At 40.6% G+C, this 20,889-nt stretch overlaps 1 protein-coding gene across 3 annotated transcripts in view; it reads right to left on the bottom strand.

Moving 5' to 3' along the window:
* Nucleotides 1-20,889, bottom strand: part of gal3st3 (galactose-3-O-sulfotransferase 3) — a 60,472-nt gene that overhangs the window by 23,305 nt on the left and 16,278 nt on the right. Inside the window, exon 2 of one of the 3 annotated variants that reach the window (XM_057334120.1) lies at nucleotides 12,840-13,010. The exons of the other annotated variants lie outside the window; for them this stretch is intronic. The gene's annotated coding sequence lies outside the window, so the exon portion shown is untranslated. The remainder of the gene's footprint in view (nucleotides 1-12,839; nucleotides 13,011-20,889) is intronic. 3 annotated transcript variants of the gene reach the window in all.

Here is a 20,889-nt window from a genome sequence, read left to right as displayed (position 1 = left end):
TGATATTTCAGCTGTGTTATCTACATCTGATTACTTTCAAAAAACTTTACTTGGTATACCTCTCCTCAACAAGACACACAATTTGACAGATTATTCATTCAAACATTAATTTGTATGGTTGAGAACAAACCCTCTAACCATAGATCACAATCGCTTCTACTGCGTATCAGTATTTTGACACTGTAACTACAAAAATAAAAACATAAGAATGCTATCAAATAAGAGGTTAAATCAGACTCATGCTGTCCAAAAAGAACAAATGGAAGAAATGCTGTTAAACAAATTTAAAGTATATTAAAAATGCAATTTTCCTAAAATATACAAATAATCCACATTTAGTGCCACACTGAGACCAATAATACCATAACACAATCACTGTCATTTCCTGTCTTTTAAGTAACACAAAGGACTCTATTTTGACGATCTAAGCACATTGTCTAAAGCCCACTGCGCAAGTGCACTTAGGGCGTGTCCGAATCCACTTTTGCTAGTTTAACGATGGGAAAAATGGTTATCTAAAAGGGTTGTCCCTATTCTCTTGATGAGTAATGGGTGTGTTTTGGGAGTAACGTGCAGTAAACCAATCAGAGTCTCATCTTCCATTCCCTTTAAGAGCCAGTCACGCTCGCGCCATGGTGTATTCGCTGTTTGCATGAGCAAAGACTGAACGCGTACAGGACAAGCCAGATTTTTTATCTTATGTACACAATAATAATATTCCACATTGTAATCATGTTACAATGTGGCATGTTTGTGTGCTGCTGCCGTCCCTTTGTGTGTAAAAAGCAGAGTGTATGCGCTTTGTGCCTATAGGCACATATTACTAAAGCGCTCTTTAAATAACCCAAAGAATATTGCGCCGTTGACTAGACCAGATGGGCACAAATGCATTTGCTATTTAAACAACATGGCGCATGACGTGAAAATAATAACGGCGTCCGACTGAAATTTGCAAAAAACACAATGAGACTCATTGAGGCCGCATTGCGCCAGGTGTATGATAGGGCCCAAAGTCAGTGTGAAGGCAGTCAGATTAGAATCTGATCTGTGCTTTTTGTTGGAAATAAAATGTGGCTTTTGGGGAAAACACCGTGAGTCAAGCTGTGATCCTACGGTGCTGAGTGGTCTATTGTGGAAAGATATTCTCAGGAGATCGTGTAGAGTTACTGCTTTAGAGTTAAGCTTGTGACCAGTCCAGCAGCCAGGTTAGGAACGGCCAGCCTTGCACAAACCATCATTACCTGAACATCATCATAAGGTGAAAATAAATGAGGACAAAAATCTCGGTCCATCTAATGCAGGGATTGGCAATGTCGGTCCTGGAGTGCTGCTGCCTATCCCTGATCTAATGCAATGGAAGAGCTCCCAAGCTAGACGTATGTGTGAAACTTATGCGGTCTGTCCTCATTGGTGTAGAAGCTGATTAATCAACACATTCTTAATCAATGCTTAATAAAAAAATGTGCCCTTATTTTTCTTCACTCCTAGTTGCTCTTGAGGTTATCTTCTCCCTGCACCACATTCTTGCAGTGTACTTAGATAATTTATATACTCTTTGTGATGGCAAACTTTGATTGATTTCCAAATCACGAGCTGGAGGCCAGAGAATTCAGAGAATGGATGAAATGAGAATGCATTGATTCAACAATGCAAAGATTACTAAAAAACAATGGGTCTCATTCACTAAGCATGTGTACGCACAAATTTGTGCGTGAAACCTGCAAACGAACATTTTCACGAACAAACTATGATTCACTAAAAACTTGCCTGGAGTATATTGACTTAAGTGACGACAGGTGGTAAAGGAAAGGTTAGGCAGAAAGCCCTATTATGGATATGGACTGGGTGTGTTTTATGCAAATGACTAAACTCGTGCACACGCCGCTCATTTAGAATACTCCAAATTCACTAACATTAGGATAAGGTTAAGAACAAATTCATGTGCGTGCAGTACACTGCAAAAAAAACGGTGATTACTAGGGGTGTAACGGTCACGAGCTGTCGAGGGGAAAATTCCAAAATAAAGTCATCAGGGCAGAGCCCTCGGAGTTTAGACTTTGGAGTGAACAAGGCAGTTGCGTGCCATTATGTAGACATTTGGAATGCACTTGGCAAAGAAAGCAACGTAATTTCCTCATTATCTTCTGCTGGCATGTTCCTGTGACAACGAAGCATTGTGTCCGTCAGCAGATGTCGCTGTTTTAAGGACATAACTTAAGCATAAAACCTAACTGTTTGCAAATAAACATACATTTTATATTTTAAAAAATCCTATATAATATATAAACACTAATATATATATATAAAACTTTTCAAAATATAAAATGTATGTTTATTTGCAAACAGGTTTTATGCTTAAGTCATGCCATTAAAACAGCGACATCTGCTGACGGACAAAATGCTGCATTGTCACAGGAACATGCCAGCTGAAGATAATGAGGAAATTACGTCGCTTCCTTTGCCTACATAATGGCACGCAAATGCCTTGTTCACTCCAAAGTCTAAACTCGAGGGCTCTGCCCTTTGAAGGGAGTAGGGCACAGGAATAATGACTATATTTGGAATGTTGCCTGTGACGGTTCGGTACCGTTACACCCCTAGTAATTACGGTAATAACGGTCTATTTGTTTACAGATTTTCCACGTAAAATGTAAAAAAACGTAATTGTACTGTTTTTTATGTATTTTTTAAATAACAATTAATTTGAAAAAAAAGAGTAAAATTACAGAAAAAGACCGCAAATTTACAAGAAAACAGGGGAAAGTGTCATTTTACAGGGAAACCTGTTTTTTACAGTTTGTTTCTGGCGGCCCAGATTTCTTTTTTTAGTTTATTTTTGAAATACAGTCAAAAACTATAAAATTACAGAAAAAGACAACACATTTACAAGAAAACAATTTAATATATATCCTTATATCCTATAATTTTACAGAGAAACAAATATTTTATTTCCATCTTTTTACGGATTTATTTTTACAATGTTCGCACGAGTTCAAATTTGCATAAAAATTAGAAAAATTTAATACCTTTGAGTGTATTAAAAAAAATTCCTGACATTAAATCAATTAATTCAGCTCGATTATTAGCCAAGTGCATTCTGAATTTTCAGTTTTGGCTTATAATTTTTTTCTGCACCTTATTTTTACTTTGCATTCCTACTTAAGTTATCAGAGTATTGACATGTTTACAGGCATTTACAGTTAACATTGTATCATGGTTATTTCCAGGGTTGGGGAGTAACTGATTACATGTAACGGGATCACAGTCTCCCTGGCCCCTGTGGAGGTGTGTGTGTGTGAGAGATAGAGAGTGTGTTTGTGTGCGTGTGTGTGCGTGTGTGTGCGTGTGTGTGTGTGTGTGTGCGTGCGTGCGTGCGTGCGTGTGTGCATGTGCTTGTATACATGGTTTACAAATGTGTGTGATGACATATGTATAACAACGTAAACACACTTCCTGTGTCCTCGTAAACTCGCAAAAAAAAACATACTAACTGATGATATTTTAAAAAGAAGAAAAATTGCCAAAAGTTTTCTGTGATGGTAAGGTTTAGGGATAGGGTTAAGGAATAGAATATACAGTTTTACAGAAATTTATGTCCGATTTATAGAATACATTTTTTGTTTTACAAATGAAATTTTCATTCCCTTTCTGTCGGTCTCTCGACGTTGTGTCGAACCGATAGAATGGGGTTTGTCTTGAGAACCTATCATCTTCTGAGTATTTAGAAAAGGCCGATGAAAATTGGCGAATGAAATTTGCATGCCGGGCTCCTCCCCGGATGTACGAGTATAAGAGGGAAGCCGCCATGCTCATTCATTCACCTTTTGTTCTTCAGAGCCTACGCATCTGGTGAGCTTCTCTACAATCTGGGTGATCATTCTTTCTGCTGGAATCTACGACGTGGACAGCGGACGGTCCCTTCCTGCAGTGACTCTCCCCTGGGCGTCTCGGCAGTTGCGGAGGTGTTCGAGCAAATTTCCTTTTCTAAAAAAGCAAATTTCTCCAGCGTGGCTTGTCCCACTGTTCTCATGGGTGCAACACACTCATCGAGGAGGGGGACGGACACAATGCCTGCTTCCAGTACGTTGTGGATACGTCCCGCCCGCACTGCGGGCGGTGACGATTCAGACGTTGCGTCTGTGTTCCCACGGGACTCAGCCACCACCTCGTTTGCTCTCCGTTCCGTGGCGGCAGGACTACGGCCCTGCCGTCCGCTATGGCAAGCAGCGAGGGTGATATGAGGATTACTGTGAGCGATAATCCGCCAGCCACGGCTCACAGACCGTTCACACCTCGTCTCGCTCGTCTGACCGTTCCCCAAAAAGACGGTCCGCCGTCTTATTCCTCAATCACGTATTCAGACACGATACGTGATGATGAGATGTCTCTTGCAGCATCGGGGGGTGACGTACTGCCATCCGACTCCGACGATTCCTCGGGCTCCCTCCCTCGGGGGGTCGAGCCCAGGAAAAAGCGGATGTCGAGATGTCGGCCATGCTTTCCCGGGCCGCCGTGAGTGTTGGGTTGCAGTCAGTGTTGCCAACTTTTGCAAGACAAATAAGCAACTGCAGCTCCAAAAACAAGCCCAAAACAAGCCCAACATTATTCATGATCATCAATGTAATTTATTATCAATTATTTATTATTAATGAACGAGCCTGGGTCATTTTAAACTGACACTACCCTGTTTGAAAAACACAAACATAAATTATTTTACAAATATTAATTGCAAATCTCTGATGTGAGCAGTATAGGCCTGGAGAGATGGAAAAGGAGAAGATATAATGACCACTTAACGTAGCTGTAACAGCCACACATTTATAATGAAGTAAAACTGAACTATATGCATTTGATGTATACTTTTTAAAATTATATTCTGCAATGATCAATACATTTATTTAATACAATAAAAATGTTTGATGTTTACCTTATAGCCTAATAAATAGGGTCATCCCTCCCTACCCCTTTGCTGCACCGTGATCAGATCTGACAGTTTCGTTCATTTTCACATTTCATCCTAACCGTGACAGATGTAATACATTTAGTTTAGTTGGTAGGGGAAAGGAGGCGGTGTGTTTGAGGACAAATTACGCTATTCACACGTGCTTAGGCTTGAATAACGCTGTTTAGCCAAACGCGCAGATCTACACTTTTAACATGTTTAATGATGTAGCCCGGTTATAAAATGCTTTTTATCTTTAAGTGAATATTTCATCTGTTTAGTATATTTACCTCCGATTACACAAAGAGCGCCGATGATTACGTGAAGAGACCACTGTAACATTCTTGGCTTCTCTATGTTGTTTTACGTGCTTAGATATGTTGTGTGACCTCCTGCGGCGCCGCGCAGACCAATCGGCGCGTGACATCATAGTACTGGATCCGTTTCATTCCTCTTAAAGCGACAGCAGCATATTCCTGCTGTCTGTTAAAAGTCAAGGAAATCACTCACTGCTTGTGACACAATAGCTTCTGTAACTTCAATTATGATTCGTTTTTATTTAATTTGTACATATGCAATGTTATGTTTTATTTGATTACTTTAATCCATTTCTACCTTAAAATTTATATATACAGTATCTTATTTAATTTTCTGCTTTGCTCTGTTGTTTTATTGGTGCTGTTACTTGTAGCTTGATTATTTGTTCTTATTTTTATTTGTCGGTAGTCCCTTTTCCCTGAACATAGCACAAATCGAACCGAACCGAAACCGTGACCCTAAAACCGTGACACAGACCGAACCGTGAGTAATTTGAACCGTTACACCCCTAACTGTTGCACAAAGTGTAACTCTCACCGCTACAGCCTTGCTTATAAATGACTGTAATATTTGCAGTTTGGTCTCTCTGCCATGGTTAATCCAGTGTGTCTAGTAGCCTCCGTGTCTCTGATAAGCACAGCACTTTAAGCTGGTGTACCAGTGGTGTGCAAGTTGCAACAGTTACATTCTTGAAACACAGTGAATCGGAGCCTTTACGATTAATCAACCATGACATTTCAAAGCGTAGTTAACAGTGAAATCGGTAATAGCTGCATCTCTATGTTTAATGGGGGTGCTTTAAACAGCAAAACATTTCTAGCATATTTCATTGCACTTATGGTTCAATAAACCCAGAAATCCCCAACCCCCTCATTCTGCCCCCCATGTGCATCTAATGCGCCGTTATTGTCTAAATCCTGAAAATCAATCTGTGAAATGAAGCTTAAAAATGAGCAAACGCTCAGCCATCCACATCCATCCACCCACACGCAGACACACACTCGCTTACAAGACAACTTTTTTAATGAACTTATTTTGGTATGAGGGGATATTTGGCATTTTAAGTACTTTTGCATCTCTTACAGAACACATGAACACTCCTAAAAACCTTCTAATATACCATCAGATGATCAATCCTATGCAATAAATTGTATCATGACAAAGCCTTTGGTTTTGTGTGAGAAAACCATGGGGTGTTTATCTTTTGACACTTCATGTGTTTTCTCGTGTCTTGTTATTGGCCCCGCCCCTCTCTTTTCCTGTATTGCTTCCCTGCCCTGTCTTATGTTCCTCACCTGCCCTGTGTCATTATCCCTCGTTTGTCTAGCCCCATATAATGCCCTCATGTTTCATTGTCCTGTGCTCTTGCGTTCTATGCGTTCCATGTCTCCTGAGCTCTCTTGGTTTTCACGCTCATGTTCCTGTTTAGTTTCTCCGTCAAGTTTAGTAAGTTTTTGTTTTAGTTTTGTCCAGTGATGTTTAGTGTTGTTTAGTGTATATCAGTCTTCGTCCTGTTCAGTTTCCTGTTTTGTTAAGTTTACCCCATCGTGGGTTTTTTGTTTCATTTTTGTTATTTAATAAATATTCCCTTGGCGTTAACCCCTTGTTGCCTGCGCTTGGGTTCTGTCCACGCAAACCGTGACAAAATTGCATATGAAAAAAGATTAAGCTTAAAATCTACTGTATCAAACTGAAAAATGTCAATCTAACGTTCACAACAGACAAACAATAATGCTTCCGTTAGCTTTTTGAGATCAATCTACATTTATTTTTAGTTTCCTGGTGGAATGACAGAAAACTGTACTGTACACCCTAAAAGAGAGCAATATACATCTGGGCCTGTATTTTTAAAGCTTGTAAAAAAACTCAGAAATCTTCTAGTTTATCTTAACAACTTCTACGTTACGTAGGAGTCTTAGCTTAAGAGCGATTCAGGACCAATCTGAAACCAACTGAGCAAGAAAAGAAAAAAACGTATCTTAGTAAGAAGGCGGAGCTGACCCCGTTGCTATGTATGACATAGTCTTTTGAAGCCTGTGATTGGAGGGTTGCCCAAGAAGGAAAAAAGAGTGCTTTTAGGTATAGGGTCTATTATAAGACATCAGTTTGAAATTACATGTGTAATTTTTCCTGTTTTGCCATACTGTATCATGCACTATATAAATATTCTTTATATTTTATTAATGTCATACTTAACGTCTTTGATAGGAAATGAACAGCGACACAATAAGGTTCTGTAACCAGTGTTGGGTAAGTTACTCTGAAAAAGTAATTAATTACTAGTTACTAATTACATATTCAGTAGAGTAATTAGATTACTGTACAAATTACTCTCTCCAAAAAGTATTTAATTACTTTTTACTAATTACTTTCTATATCTTATATCAACCTTGATTCAATGTGATTCAAGGATGATTCAAGTGATTCAAGGATGGACATGAAACTGCTCTTTAAATTCATTCAAATAAATAAAATAAAACTACATAAAGTAGTATTATTAAATAACCAAAGTATTACAAATGTGAGAAAGATAAAGTAATGAATGCATTTAAAAGTGCATTTAGACTTTGAATTTTAATGTATATTCCAGCATTGTATTTTGTTACATTACATCAGATGTAACTGTAATTAAATTACAGAAAAAATAAGAGTAATCCCTTACTTTACTTTTTCAAGGGGAAAGTAATTAAATTACAGTAACTAATTACTTGGTAACTAGTTACATCCAACACTGTCTGTAAGTGCTGTAATTGTAAAGTAAAGTGATCATTTTGCTTATAGAAGGCGGTAAAAGAATAATCGGTGTTAACCTGCCCAACCTTCAGGACTTGTATAACTCCAGAATGAAGAAACGGGCAGTTAGGGGTGTCCTCGACTAACGATTTACATAGTCGTATCAGAATTGTCACGTCTATTGTCTCAATAGTCGACTCGCACTCACGCGCGTACATGTGGGGACGACACCAGGTGGTTAACAAGGGTGCAGCGCAACATTGATGCACCAAAAAAACAATCAAACATTAATTTACAGAATTTGTTTAGAACAGAATATACCTTTGTAATAAATAAAAATACGTAATAAGCCAGATTCAAGTCGCAATGTGCAAAATAAATGTGTTTAGGTAAAATGTCTGAAATGCAGGGGAACATAAATTCAAAACACAAGCCACAAATAGTAAAAGTAATGGATATTTTCCTTAAATATCACACAACAATGCTGTACCATACAATACTAGACCAGATCTGTCATGGCTCTGCTTCATTTAGTCATGTTTTTCTTGGTCCTGTAGCAGAGCCATACAAAGCCTTTGGTTATGTGTGGAGAGAAACATATTATTGTCCTTTTGACAATAATATGCGTTCTCTCCAGTGTCTCGTCATTGGCCCCCGCCCCTCTCGTTTCTTGTATTGCCTTCCTCTCGTGTCTTATGTTTCACACCTGCCCTCGCTCGTTATCCCTCATTTGTCTCTCCTTTGTAATACCCTTATGTTTCATTGTCTTGTTGCTCGGTCATTGTATGCAGTTCGTCTTGTGCTCGTCCAGTGTTTACCTGTGCCATATGCTCGTGTTCCTGTTGATGATGTTCTGTCTTGTTTCAGTAAGTGTTGAGTTCAGTTCATGTCTAGTGTTTGGTTAGTTTAGTGTTTAGTTAGTCTTTATTTCTGTTTACCTGTGATTATTGTTTTACCCCCCCGTGGGTCCTTGTTTTGTGTTTCTGTAATAAATACGGTTTTTGTTAACCCCTTCACTGCTGCCTGCAATTGGGTTCTCCTTCCACGTATTTCATGACAGAATGACCGAGCCAGCCAGAACCCAGCAGGCAGCTCCAAAGGACTGCACGGCGTCGTCCTCGCGGGCCGCCCAAGCCCACTTGCTGCTGGGGTTCCGTCAGGGGAGTTACGGGAACTGGGAGTTCGCCGGGGCATTCTCGACGGTGGCGAGGTCGTCTGAGTTTGGCAAGGCAGAGTTGAAGGCGATCTTCAACTGCTGCCTCACTCAGCGCCTCGCCCCGTCGGAGAAGAGGCTGCTGGCTCCCCTTGGGTTCGCGGACATGGTCAGGTTCGTGGCCAACCGAGACGGTCCCGAGGGTGAGGTTCCACTCGGAGCCCTCACCCCACTGTCGACCGCTCCGGAGGGCCTCGTCCTGGCTGCCGCTGCCCGGGGGGACTCAGTACCCTTTGGCTTGAGCTCCACGGTCCCCGGTTCTCCTGGTGGCGCCTGTGGCGAGTGGGTGAGGTGTGACCCGGGGATGACGTCTGCGGTCTCCACCGACGCAAAACTCCCTCCGGTCCCCATGGTTCCGCCTAAGTTGGCTACGGACCCAGTGGTGCGGAGAAGGAGGGAGAAGCGTCGAGGAGGAGCGTCCACACCGGTGCAGCCGGTTTCCAGTCCGGTGGTCCAGCCGGCGTCTAGCCCTGTCCAGTCGGCCTTCCAGCCGGCGTCAAGCCCTGTCCAGCCGGCCTTCCAGCCAGCGTCAAGCCCGTTCCAGCCGGCCTTCCAGCCGGTCTTCCAGCCGGTCCCCAGTCCGGCAGCCAAGCCGGCCCCTGGGAAACTCCCAGGGTCAAAGACTGTTCCCCCCAGAACTTGTCCTAAGTCCCCCAGGACTCCGCGCCCTCGAGTGCAGCCGGGGACTAAGACTTTTTCCCCCAATCCTTTTGGTTTGCCCCCTTTGAACCCCTGTTTTCCCCCCCCCCTGTTTGTTATTTTTATTAAGTCACCCCAATCCCTTAGTCTTGTTGTCTTGTCTGCCCCTTGTCTTGTTCACCATGTTTGTCTGGTTTTTGTCACTGTCTCAGTCAGTCTTGTCTCATCCGTCTACCCCTTGGTGAGCACCTGGAGGTGCTCATTAAAGGGGGAGCTTCTGTCATGGCTCTGCTTCATTTAGTCATGTTTTTCTTGGTCCTGTAGCAGAGCCATGACAAAGCCTTTGGTTATGTGTGGAGAGAAACATATTATTGTCCTTTTGACAATAATATGCGTTCTCTCCAGTGTCTCGTCATTGGCCCCGCCCCTCTCGTTTCTTGTATTGCTTTCCTCTCGTGTCTTATGTTCCACACCTGCCCTCGCTCGTTATCCCTCGTTTGTCTCTCCCTTTATAATACCCTCATGTTTCGTTGTCTTGTTGCTCAGTCATTGTATGCAGTTCGTCTTGTGCTCCTCCAGTGTTTACCTGTGCCATATGCTCATGTTCCTGTTGATGATGTTCTGTCTTGTTTCAGTAAGTGTTGAGTTCAGTTCATGTCTAGTGTTTGGTTAGTTTAGTGTTTAGTTAGTCTTTATTTCTGTTTTCCTATTATTATTGTTTTACCACCCTGTGGGTCCTTGTTTTGTGTTTCTGTAATAAATACCTTTTTTGTTAACCCCTTCACTGCTGCCTGCAATTGGGTTCTCCTTCCACGTATTTCATGACAGAATCTCGCTTCAAAACTATTTTTAAAACTACTTGATAATAGTGAATTCTTTTTTACAAACGGGAATACAACACGTTCATTACCAATGAACTATCAATAAAGTTACCACATGTAAAGGAGGACTGCAATAAAGCAGCTTACAATTTAAACAGTCAAAAAGTCCCTTTCTCCATCCTACTGACGCTTGCTTTCAGTGCAGAGAATGACAAGTTCCAAAAGTCTGCGCCATATGTGGTGATTTTGGTTATATTACTTTTATAATTTTGAACGTATCATGCAGCGCAAAGTTCAGTCTAATTAACAAACTATGTGCATTTATAGACAAAGTGTTAATTCATACGTATATGCCCAAACATTCAGTAAGTGACAAATGTTTGGAAACGGTGTACACATTCATTTGCGAATGTGCTGCTTCTCTATACAGTACTCTACTCTCAGCTTTCTTTTCTCATTGTTCCGAGGCTATTATTACATATAGGAATCGCCCATATAATATTTGACCTGTGTTTCTCTCTTTTATCTTAAATATGTGCTTCTCTGAGATAACCATGATGTGTGTGTGTGCGTGCGTGCGTGCGTATATTGTCTGTGCGTGTGGAGTTGTATTTTATGCATGTGGGTGTGTATGAACCTGTGTGCGTGTCTTTTTTTGTTTTAACTTGTATAACTTTAATGTTTGGCTTATAGTCAATATGTTTCACATACAGTTGCCCGTCTGCTACGCAACTGCCCATATAAATGATGTTTTATTCGGGATCATCCTAACAGCCTATAAGTAGTGATGCCACCTCACCTCCATTCTCTAGTACGTTTCGCAACATTGTTGCTCATAGACGCGCACGCAAACACAGCAGCTTGTTTGCTTTACACGGTTGTTTTTGCTTTTTGATAAACTATTCCCAAATGAGAATTAAACTCTACGAAGGATTTCATCAGCACAGGGCTGAACAACACCGGCACGTTAGCTCGCTGCTAACGGGACACGAGTGTTTAGACGCCGGCATCTGTAAACATATGCTAGTCATGCTCGCAAGATCGCCGTATTTCGACTCAATTCAATAACGCTTCAATGCCAATACATTAACGTTTCAATGACTGTAAACTCATCTTCTACGAAGTGAAACAATCATCTTGGGGGAAATTCATTCTGTCGTTCCATGAGTCGCTCTAATCAACCCGAATTCCATGCCTCATTACCGATACTTTACTAATTATCATTTATAAACTGAGTTTTTCTTGTGTTTGAACCGCCGAACACGCTGTTATGCAAGAAGCTGGGTGAGTACAATCTTTCTAATTGAAAAATACATTTAACTTTATCCTTTGTCACCCTGCGTTGACACTGCTGCACTCAAGCATGAGATATCGCTGGCCAGCACGGGCGCACTTCCTCGGCGCCCATACTGTTCAGCGAACCTCTGTTGAGCCGAACGTAAGCTTCTGGAGATTAGTAAATATAATAGCCGCTTCCGAAAGTGACTGCTGGTTAACTAAAATCTATCTGTATCATCCAGCGGCATGCGTTTTCTACATAGCGTGCCCTTCCCATTCACATCTTGCCCAAAATAATGCACGCAGCCGTTACTTTTAAGTTAACACAAACAGCGGTATGCATCAGTATATTCGACCGGTGCTTAACAGCAAGATCTCCCTCGTCTGCCAACCCGAACAGAACTGCATCTTGGACTCATGACCCCAGCCGCAATTGTTAACTCTGGAATCATTAATTGTGTTCGACTCATACAGATGCGCACAGCAATTTGAAGATATAACAGCATTTTTTATTGATAACGTTTGGGTGACGGTAACATGCTCACTCTCTGCTTGTGCATACAGCTAGGCATCATCCACACACTGGCTATACTCCATCTACAAGCACAGGTATCACCTACACAAGACTTCATCACGATCGACGTAAACTCGTAATGGTCGTTTTAACCTTTGAAACTTCAGTGAACGCACAAGGTCTGTTTTGCAGTGACATTTCTACGCTCACAAACTTTGCCATGCAAAACTAAACATCATCGCAGCCCTTCCCTTCCTCCTCCTTTAATCCCCTGCCCTGCCCACGGCCTGCTGCCCCTCTGTCGAACTGCTTCCGCTAGCGGCGCAGGCCCTGGCTGCCTCCCCTCCAGACCTTCCATTTGCCCTTGCCCAAGGAGCCGACCTAAGCGTGAAGCTGCCTCCGTTCTCGGGTCCGGCGGCCACCTCCCTTCCTCCTCTCTCTTCCTCTTCTCTCTTCCTCAGGCCAGCCCTCCCTTCACGCTGGCATCTGCCGCTCCCTGGCTCTGGACATCAGCACCACTTAAAACCTCCAGGCAGCTCCATTAAAGGGTACCTAAGCAGAAATACAAAATTTCACAAACTCATCTATGGCTCACCCTCCCGAGCAATAGCCAGTGCTCAGACATTGATACTCATCAAAGGCATTGAAAGAGCCCAGCCCAGACCCCAGAAAACCAATCACCCTGGAGTCATTAACTAAATGTATTTACACTGCAAGGCTAACATTCAATTTGCACCACGCGCTTGCTTGATGCCATGTTCACACTAGCCTACTTCAGCTTCCTCAGATGCTCTGAGCTCTCCACCACTTCCAGCTTCAACCCAAAACTCCACACAATCATCTCAGGCTTTTCAGTTGTAGACACCAAAACTATCTCCTATTCCATCAAGCACAGCATGACCGATCAAACGTAAAGAGGATACTACATCTACATCTTCAAACTACAGTATCCCATCCAACCATAGCCAACTTTCTCAGCCTACCCGCATCTCCGTCACCTACAGGTTAAGATGCTCAGAACTCTCCACCACTTCCAGCTTCAACCCAAAAAGACCTTTCAATTGTAGACACTGAATCGATCTCCTATTCCATCAAGCACAGCATGACCGATCAAACGTAAAGAGGATACTACATCTACATCTTCAACCTACAGTCTCCCATCCAACCCTCTCAGCCTACCCGCATCTCCGATGCCCACAAGTCTAAGCTCTCCTACAACCTGCTCTTTGCTGATGACTCCAACAACCCCGCCACTCGCTTACCGAGCTCGGAGCAGTTGCCCCGGGACAGCACGCCAAACACGCATACTATCCGTCCCAGTTCATTAGCTGCAAGGCGAACTCATGAAATTATGTTTATTAACAAGGTTCGGGAGGAGCACGTGCAGATAATTAACTCGGCTGGCTTTCGATAAACAATCACAGCAATCATCCTAACAGTCTATAAGTAGTCAAGCCACCTCACCTCCATTCTCTCAGACGTTTCGCAACATCCCTCCTCCATTCCGACTTCACACCACTAGCCCGTTTTTACCTCGGCACTAGGGATGTAAAGATTCATTCAGCTCACGATGCGATGCGATTCACGATTCTGATCTCACAATGCGATTTATTCACAATTTACTCACATTTTTACAAAATGAGTTGAAACAAATTAGAAATGAACAACTTCCCTTGCATTATTTCTTAAATGCTTCACGTTTCTTTTTATAATAAAATTATGTATTATTTCAAATAACAAAACTAAACTGCAATTTTATACCAAATTAATAATAGAAAAAGTCTCTTTAATATAAACAAACTTATACTCTCTGTGCTTTTCTTGGATTTTTTTGTATTTAAGAAATATCAGCATGTCCACGTTTAGGTTTGCAGTGAACATGGCGGCCCCTGCTGTTCAAAAAATGTATTGCGATTCAGTTCACACCTCAACCGATTTGAATCGTCACACATTATAATCGATTTTCAACCGGCTCACGGTGATTCGTTACATCCCTACTCGGCACCGGGGGTATAATCCGGGTCCGGGCACGCACCGAGCCCAGGGCCCTCTCCTCGGTCAAGGGGCAGGTGCTCCGAGTTTGAGGAGGATTACCGAGCTCGGAGACCTCGCCCCGGGACAGCATGCCAAACACGCATACTATCCATCCCAGTTCATTAGCTGAAAGGCGAACTCGTGAACCAAAATGGCATGATCCCCATTGCATAACACCTTTGTGAAGATTCGACTGTGAGATTGGTAGTCGAATCAGGCTCCTCCTATCGAAGCATTGAATCTTTGACTATTCGGGATCACCCCTATGGGCAGGTAACATCATCACAGACCCCTCTCACCCCGCATTTATTGCTCCACTCCTAATTACCACCTCTCTCTCTCTTAAGTATTATGTAAATACATATGCATATTTTATTTATACAACTGCATATACTGTAAATGCACAAATCTGTACATAAATCCCCTGTTTCAAATTTTATACAACATTATTAGTAGTAGTAGTATTACCTCTAGTTTTACTTATTTATACTTACTAATTGTTCTTCCAGTTTTTTTCATGTCACGTATATTTGTATGTATCAAGTGCTCAAAAAACCACAACAAATTTCTTTTGTGTTTGCACACACTTGGCCAATAAAGCGAATTCTGATTCTGTAACAGACCCAAATCATCTCTGCTGCATAGCTGCATTTTTTTCCTGATACATTAATAAATATTTATTATTATTACTACATTATTATAATGTAGTAAATATAGCGATTCCTCATATACTGTGTCTGAGATGTTAGCGTGTCTCTAATAAGATCGGTCACAAACATGGTCTAATGTGTTGTGTCGTATTAACTCACATTGTGTGCAATGCATTTCTTCTCCCTCTACGCGTTTTGTTCATTTTCTTTGCTGCTAAAGAAACTCTTAAGCCTCTTAAAAGGCCTCATCCACACTCCTAACAATTTTGGACCTAAGGACCTCTTTTAAGGGTTAAGATGCTTTCTTGTTTATTAAGGCTTAACACTTTACACTGGTGGTGGACGGTCAGGATTTGTCATTACAGCCAAACACATTTGTTATGATGCCCGTGACTGGACTCCCAACCCCCCAACCCTAAACTCCTTCAGAGAAAATGTCAGTTGTCCCAAATTCCCCTCAGAGAAGAGAATATTAGATGCACAGACTTCTTTTTAGTTCAGTACACTAATTCCTCATTTAAGCAGGATGCTTGCTCCTGTTCTTGATTTTTAGAACTTTAGTTTAGACAGGGACAAATTTAACATGTGTGTGTCTAATCATTTACACTTCATCATACAGTGTGACAGTACAAAGTATCTGCTACAAACTTCACACTACTCACAAATTGTTGTTTTTAAAGACCATGTGATGCACGATATTGAATTTTTGCCGATATCCGATATGCTGATTTTTTTAAGTCATTTTAGCCGATAGCCATTATCGATATACTGGTTTTTTATCAATATATTTTTTGATGGTAAAACAAAAGTTGCGTCTCTTCTATCATGGCATTTCCAAAAGTGGCCACTAGGGTGCTCCAAAACCACTTACTACCCAAAATAGTTGGTCTGTAATAAAAAAGCAATTGTTTATTTATTTATGTGTCTTATGTAACTATCTGCAAAGCTTCTGTTACATTTAAAAATTTTACATAATTACATGAAGTTAGTAAAGGGAGATTTACTGTTTGACAGCAATAAAACAGCTCATAGTAATACTGTCTAATAAAACCTTTAAAGAAAAAACCCAACAACTATTTAACAAGTAGATACCAAGTGTTTTCCATACAGACTTATTGAGAACCGTTGAGAAATTATCGAAGAAATCACTCGTTTTAATGGCCAATAGCTTTGACTGTAGCTTAGCATCAGTGTAAACGACTGCTGTATTTACAGTGATGGGCGACACGGAAAGCCTTCACCTTTGGCCTCATCGCGATGGTTTCAGATCATCGCAATTATTGCACATCTCCATAGAAGACACTAGGGGGAGCTGTAGTGCCTGCATATTACATATTTTAGTGTATTTATTGTAACTAAAGCATTGTAATACTTGTAAAATGTACCACCACAACACAATAAAAACTAAAGCATATACCATAAAAATAACCTGCAGTACAATTTAATATTATCTAAGCTAATCTCGGTGTGAAAACCAGTCTACCAAAATTTCATTAACATAGAAGTAAAATTTTATTGTAGTCTTGTGAGAAAAAAAACAGACTAGAAGCATTTCTATAACTGATAGCATATCAATGGTGGCTTCACTCCTGATCAATTTACTTAATTTACAAGTATTTGGCGGTTGTATTATTGACAGGTAAAAGCCTAAACCATATGATAAATCAATATTTTCCAATGTATTTCCAAAAAAACCTTTTTTTTATATTCAGAACAATATGGTCGTTTCAAAGCTGAATCAAAAATGTATGAGAATTACATGTCAAAGCTCTAAAACAGACAATTAATCGCCATAATCGCCAAAGCCTTACAACAGACAATTAATCATCATAATCGCAATGATTTACTATGCCAATTAATCGCCAAATTCCATAATCGTGACAGCCCTAGCTATATCAATGGATCACACATAATGTCGGTCTGTTTCAAATGAATAATTCAAAAAGTTATTTAATACTATTGTTTGAAAGGTTTAGCAATAGGTGAAAACATGATTGGAGCCTGCGATTTTAATTATATTTTTCTGTGTGTCCAACATGCTTCAGAAGATCTATAGCCAGATATTGTGTGTGCCATTTGTGACTGAGTCTATTGTTGCAATTGTGTAACTAAATGAGACATAGTCAAACACAAAAATTTGAAGGCATTGTTTTAAGGCAAACCTTCTAAAACCACAGCAAACTCCTATTAAAGGTGCAGTTTGTAAAGACCGCCGCTAGAGGGCGCACGGTCAAAACAACAACAATGCCATAGCTTGATGACGCTGTGAAGGCACATGGAATGATGGGATCTGTTGTCTTCAACTCCACCGCTGATGGCCATCAATAAGATGGGAACGAGAAATCATATTAGAAGATGAAGTAAAGCTTTATAATTGTTGCGAATAATTGTGGTCCATAAATAAGTGACTGCTCGAAACAAGTGAGTGGCTTGCTAGATGCTAGACACTACTTCCGCATTTGTCCACGACACTGTTGTCATGCGGTTTCTACGTTATGAAAGGCGGTAACAAAGGGTAACCCGGATATGACGCCATTGACAGGCGGCTGCACAGCCCCGTGTCACTGTTTAGAATGGCGATTTTCTCACCATTTACAAGTCGTTGGAAACATTTGAGATATTGTAAGTACTCAGCTGAACAAAATATATAACACTAGCTTAGTGGTTTTGGGATATTTTACTGCAAAATTGTTACAAACTGCACCTTTAACCAAACAAAGTTTATAATGTGAGACCACTCCTAACCAAACATCAACAAAATGGTTATAGTTGGGTCTGTTTGACTGTCTTATTTGCCTTCCATCCCAACACATGTGTATGTTTTTAGAAATGACTTTTGTAGGAACGCCGGAACCAGGAAATGTAAGTAAATAAATAAAAGGGAAAAGGGACCTGCGGAGCATAACCATTAGATTTATAATCATTATGTAGCATAAAAATTGCAGTTATTTTGCTTAACATGGCAACGGTTTGTTTGTTTTCATGCATTAAGGGCAATGAAAAGAGAACAGAGCCAAAGAAGGCAAATACAATTATTACAAAGGGTTAGAATTTTAGCAGGCAGGCAATGACGGGGTTAACAAACAAGAGTTTATAACAAAAACAGAAACAAAACACCCACGAGGGGGTAAACGAAAAGGTAACACAATAATAAACGAACAACAGGACCTAGACTAACTAACACTAAACTAGACAATACTTGACAAAGACTAAACTAAACACTTACTAAGACAGGGGACTCACACGGAACACAGGACACAGCGCACATGGAGCGTAAGGAAGACATAAATACGGTAAGCACAACAAACGTACACAGTACAATCCACGAGCACAGGACAAAGAAATATGAGGGCATTTATAGGGAAGACAAACGAAGGATAACAACACAGGGCAGGTGAGGGTAATCAGACACGGCCGGGAAACAATACAGGAAACGAGAGGGGCGGGGCCAATGACGAGACACTGGAGAGAACGCATATTATTGTCAAAAAGACAATAATATGTTTCTCTCCACACATAACCAAAGGCCTTGCCATTGCTCTGCCACAGGACCAAGAAAAACATGACTAATAGAGGCAGAGCCATGACATAAATAGCTATTTATTTCATAGCAACATTGCTGAATTGTACAATTTACTCAACTCAACTTTATTTATATAGCGCTTTTTACAATTTTCATTGTTACAAAGCAGCTGTACATAAGACATATTGACTATAAGCAAAACAATTAAAGTTGTACCTGCAAAAACAAGAAAAATGTGAAAACACAGAAGACAGACATACCCACATACAAAACACTCCACACACACAATATGCACACGTACTAACACACATAGACGCGCACGCGCACGCACACACACACACGTACACACACGCTCAGTGAGAGCACACATTTAAGATAAAGGAGAGAGAAGCACAGGTCAAATATAACAGACTATAAATTCCTATATGCAATATTAATTAAGTAAAACTTTAAAATTCTAAAGAAGCCCCCCCGGCCAGGCAAATAGTGCAAAAAACAGTATGCAAATGGTGGCAAGGAACCCAAAACTCTAATCGAGAAAAAAAACCTCAGGAGAACCCAGGCCCAACCAGGGGATTCCAGTTCCCCTCTGGCAAAAGCTGCTGCCTCTGCACAAGCTCCAGAGAGCTTGCACAAGGCTAAATAAACTTACTAATAAGGTAAATTATAGTTTAAGATTATCATTAATAATCTAATAGCATTTGAAATTTTGTGGTGAAGACGTGTCAGGTGACCGCGTCCTTCTTTATCCAGCTCTATCATCATTTACAGCGTAGAAAATTATCTTTAAATCTTAGAAAGCGAGATTTAGTACAGAGTCTTTTTTTAACTCTATCAAACCGTAATAAAAAAATCACTGAAGGTGGCAAACAGAAGTTCATTGGTTCAAATCCCCCTGGCACTTATCTAACTAATCCCCTATGGTCCAATCCTGAGAGCCAGACAGCTCAGCTCCACTGGAACAGACGAGCCAAGCATGAGATTGAATTATTGAGATGTAACAATCAGTACGAAGCTGTTCTGCACTTACTAACGCTTTCTGCGTTTATAGACTGGAGCAGATTGCACAACCTCTGTCTGAATGCTAAAAGGGAGATAACTAAAATCATTACGGGGTGAAAGAGGTAACATTAAAGGCAGAAATATACACTATGAATTATATAAAACATGCAAAAGTTTGGATGTCACAAATGTACCATAGAAGTTACCTTGCAAAATCTGTGTCATAAAACGGTCTTATTATTCAAGATTGGAACCTACAATGAAAATGTCAACAGTTAACTTTAAACCATGAGCAGCCAGATTCTCTGATTCATTGTTGCACCTGGGTCATTCTCACGAAACCATTGAAACATGGCAGTAATGATTTTAAATATAAAACAATTAATTTAGTAACAAAATGATCATAATAAAGATATCCGTGTTCTTTACCTTGCACAAAGAATAATTTTAACATGGGAATTAATTATTTTCGTTTTTGTTGCTGAAAATGTCGTTTATGAAGTGTTGTAACTTAAAGGTCTCCTCAGACGAGCACTTTCAACAAGATGGTATGATTTATTAGGGTCTTCATGAAATGTCATATTTTGCTTAAAAACACTCAATGGCTGTGTAAACAAAACCCTTCTTGCCTCGTCAAAAACAGCTATGCTCACAAGAACCCGTTTTGGTGCATGTCTCTTTAACTGATAATGAGTTACAGCGAACCCCACCCCCCTTCTGTCCGGCGTGTCAACACAACATACGTGCAGAGGCAATGGTTTAGCCAAATGACCACTGATATTTGATATCAATGGTAAATGATATTTCCTGAATTTCTCTGCAGTTAGTTTCATCTTAAACGTCTCAAATCATTCATCCGGAGACAAAAAAATCAGTCACAGCAAACAGCGCATCCTAATGTTGTGCGTGTATGCTTACCTAAAATCAACGGAATCCACTGCAGATCTCAGCGGAATTACATGGATTTTAGCGTTTGTCATTGACAAGTTATAACGTTACACACACAACGTGAGAGCTAGTTTGCTGTGACAGATTTTTCAGCCTAAACACGAATGATTTGCGACGTTTAAAACGAAACTAACCCCAGTGTTCGCCCTTGTTCATTAGCAAAACAAACAGCTTGCCGCAGCTAAACATATTAACGCACATAATGTATTAACATTCATACAGCTAAACTCCATGTGTCCATCTGCACTTATATACAGTAAGTTTAACACTGGCT

Source organism: Triplophysa rosa, linkage group LG1 (genome assembly GCF_024868665.1).
Source record: "Triplophysa rosa linkage group LG1, Trosa_1v2, whole genome shotgun sequence".
Lineage (NCBI taxonomy): Eukaryota > Metazoa > Chordata > Actinopteri > Cypriniformes > Nemacheilidae > Triplophysa > Triplophysa rosa.
Note: the sequence above shows the minus strand (reverse complement) of the source record. Positions and strands in the feature narration are given on the sequence as shown.